The sequence below is a fragment of the Pundamilia nyererei genome, unplaced genomic scaffold, assembly GCF_000239375.1.
Source record: "Pundamilia nyererei isolate P.nyererei 1_Seehausen unplaced genomic scaffold, PunNye1.0 scaffold00013, whole genome shotgun sequence".
NCBI classification, from domain to species: Eukaryota; Metazoa; Chordata; class Actinopteri; order Cichliformes; family Cichlidae; genus Pundamilia; species Pundamilia nyererei.
Window position 1 is genome coordinate 1,230,958 of NW_005187414.1, and position 3,730 is coordinate 1,234,687.

Below are 3,730 nucleotides of genomic sequence, written 5' to 3' on the forward strand. Positions count from 1 at the left end.
GTCCACATATGTGGATGCCAGGTCCTAGGAGGTTAAATAAATATCCATATAAAGTTTTGCTGTCTGTTGCCTGTATGATTTGCAAGTTCAGTTAAACATGATTGTTGAAAAAAAGGTACCATGTATTTCATGAAAAGGCTCCAGATTTCTGCTGTCTTCTGTTTTTTCGAACAGTTGTTTTCATTTCTTCACTCAGTTATTTACCTGTGCTGTTGAGCAAGTCTTGTTGCATGAACGAAGTCAAATTAATCAATCCAAAAGTTCTGTAAAGAGAGTGCTGATCTGTGTTAATCGTTAACAGAAATGTCAGCGAACTTTCTTTAATCTTGCTGAAAACAAAAAACAGAGTTTCTGGAAACTGCACTAAATAAGATGTTAATGGTAAGCATAAGCCTCCATTAATTGACTGCTTCTTTCATTCTTTTCATTCGTTGTATTTTATTACGGTGTTATGAGTTGTTCTCAAAATTTCAGTTCATTCTGCTCTTTGTTTTTATCCGTATGTACAAGTCAAACATCTACTGTGGCAGAGAAACTGACACACTGAACATTTTGATAAAGGTTTCGGTAACAGGTGACAGTGCGGCAATACGGCACAAACGAGAAGGGGAAGATATGGAAACATCAAGTTCTGTGCATTCGAGTTTCCTAACATTAAAATGATTTAAACCTCAAAATAAATAATTAATCATTGTAGATGTTCCAACATTTTAAGGATCAGATTACAACAATATAATATCGGAACTGATTTTATGCTTTTATCTCCAGCATTTGTCTTTGTTCATTTTTGGTTTCCTGTTATGTGGAAGCAAGTTTTGTATTTTCTGTGCAGAGAATCCAGCCTGACAAATACAGCTTTAATTCTATGTTAATAACGCATTCAAGCAAAATCCATAAAGTCTGATGATTACTTAGAAAAAAGTGAATTAATTTCTGTGTAATCAAAAACAACCAGGACTGCAAAATGCTAAAACTGCTACGACTTTGAAGTAAGTATAGAAAAGTTTCCCTGATGTTTCTGTTCTGCTGGCAGCAGGTTTTAAAAGTTTTACCAAAACATTACTTTGCTATTATTTTGTGGTTTTGTGCTGTGGCCGCCTGCTACCTACTTGCGGCTGACACCACTGCTGGTGCAGGATGTTACTTGCTTATTACTTGAATATTACATTGTTAATAAAGTGATACTAACTCGCTATTTCCATATGTTTACCTTGTTTCCACCCACTATTGCAACATTACTGCTGTAATAGAGCGCAACCAAGTTTTCTCAAGGTGTACTGCTATATTTTTCTGCCTCTTTGACTGTAGGTGCAGATATTTTGCGTATTTCAAGGGGAGTGTGGCCATCATAGTACAACTGTAAGCTACTGTAATGGCAAATAATGTTTGAGCGATTCATTGAGCCACAGTAATGTAAGCTGACAGTAGATTAACAGGAAATATCTGTGAAGGTTCTCAGTCATCCAGGTCATTGTAGTCAAAGGAGCTTCTTCAGTTCTAAGTCCTTAGAACTGAAGAAGCTCCTCGGATGAGAGGTGAAACGTCTTCAAGCAACTTAAAGAAGTCCAGACGCTTTTCTTTAAAAGCTCCTTTGACTACATTACCAGGAAATATTTGGGAAAATGAGTCTGCTAAAGTATGAAAGATAAAGGTAAACAATAATAACTCCCTTTAGACTTCAGATACTGTAACTGCATTATTTCATTAGAAAATATAATTGTTCCACTCTGGAGGTGCCCCAGGTGAGAGGCAGTGGGCAGGAGTAGGTTACTTGTATCCCCCTGGTTCTCTGCCTGTGGTTCTGTGCCTTCAGGTTCGAATACCTTCAGGATAAGTTATCATTCTGCCCATGTAACACTGGAGTAGGGATGGGTATCGATTAGGTTTTATCCGATACCAGTACCAAGTCGGTACTTTTGAAACGGTGCCGGTGCTTAAACGGTGCATGAAAGAATGAAGAACACACACTTTGTCCAAAAACTTCTCATGTTTAGCTGTTTTCCACTTTGGTCATTTTAGCCTTTTTGTCCAGGGTGAAGGGAGCATCTGCCATCAAACAAGAAGACAGCCACATGTAGCTATGATGATGTTTGCTAGTTCACCTTACATGCATTAATGTAATAACGTGGTTAGCCTACTCAACGTAAATTACACACCAACAACATTAAGCTACTCACGCAGAGAAGAACGGCTGCTGCTGCATCATCATCCTCATCATTTCTGCTACACTGGCAGGGCTAGGGGCCAGGACTCTACTCTTCGGGTTTCTGGGGGATGTTGCTAACTCCGGGTCTGATAACAGGCACCACACCCGCAGTAGATGTGCTCGGTGTGAGGTCTCGCAGCAAGCTATCAAATACGGCGCATTTCTCGGCTTTTAAAAAAAACGCTATGCGTCGCCAGGTGTTTCATCAGATTCTTGGTGTTACCTCCTTTGACAGCATCACAGTATCAGCTTAAAGCACTTGTTGCTGCTGAGTTTGCATATTTTGCTGTGAAGTACAGCCAGACTTTTGACCGCTTCGCCTTGGGCATTTTAAATCTGTAGCTCTGCTCTAAAAGAACGTACGTACCTGGCCCCGCCTACTATCCTCGGAAACGTAAAATGATTGGCTAGAAGTGTATCACAGCTCAGTATCACAGCTCAGGAAAATAAAGCACCGAAATGTGCGCTGCTTTTCGGTCTGGTTACTACCGTTTATGTCAGAACCAGTACTCATCCCTACACTGGAGCAACTCTTTATTCTCTTGAGGACATTCAAGGGATGGGAGTTTGCCCAACCATCTGTTTTGTGGACTTAGAGCAGGGCGGTGCTTCGAGATTATGAGGTGTCTGGCTTGTTGTTGCAGGCCATGGCGAGTGCCTAGTTTGTATCTTCAGCAGTAAACCACACTTGCTTCCATTTCTGCTACAGCTTGTCACAATTCTGGTCATAATTCTTATGGACAGAATATTTCGATGTTGCACGGTGGTGGAGGATGTACACAACAATGATGGAGTTTCGTTGGCTTGATCGGGGGCAGTTTGCGGTCAAGTGTGAAGAAACAGAAATGAGAATCAGCACCATGGTTCTCCGAAGGAAAAGGGTGGGGTAGCTTACTCGGGCCTGGGTCTCAAGGTGTTGTTTATGAGTGAGAGGAGCGTGGAGCATAAAAGCAAAGCTGTCAATTTACCAGTCAATCTATGGTCCTATTGTCACAAGGTCCCATGAAGCGACCGAATGAACGATGTTGCGGATACAAACAACAGCACTGAGTTTCCTTTAAAGGATGTCTGAGCTCTTACTTAAGGATAGGGTGGGAGCTTTGACATTCAAAGCAGCACCGTTGCTCCTCCAAATGGAAAACAGCCAGCTGAGGTGGTACAGGCATCTGACTAGGATGACTACTGGAAACCTAGGTGAGCTGTTTGAATCTCATACTGGGAGGAGGCTACAGGGCAGGCCCAGGAGTTGCTGGAGAGATTATAATTTTTGCCTTGTTTGGGAACAAGTCAGTCTATCTCGGATAAGCTGGAAGAGGTGGCTGGGGTAAGGGAAGTGTGTACTTCTCTGCTCAGACTGCTGCCCCTGTAAAGGTGGTAGATGAAAGATTTAATTAGATTACTTCTTTTTTACCAAAGGTTGAGGAATTATGATTTACAGATAGATAACTGCCTGTAATGAAAAACTTTAACTGGAACTCATTTTGTATCATTTTAACTTTGCTTTTTGATCCACAGACTCTAAAG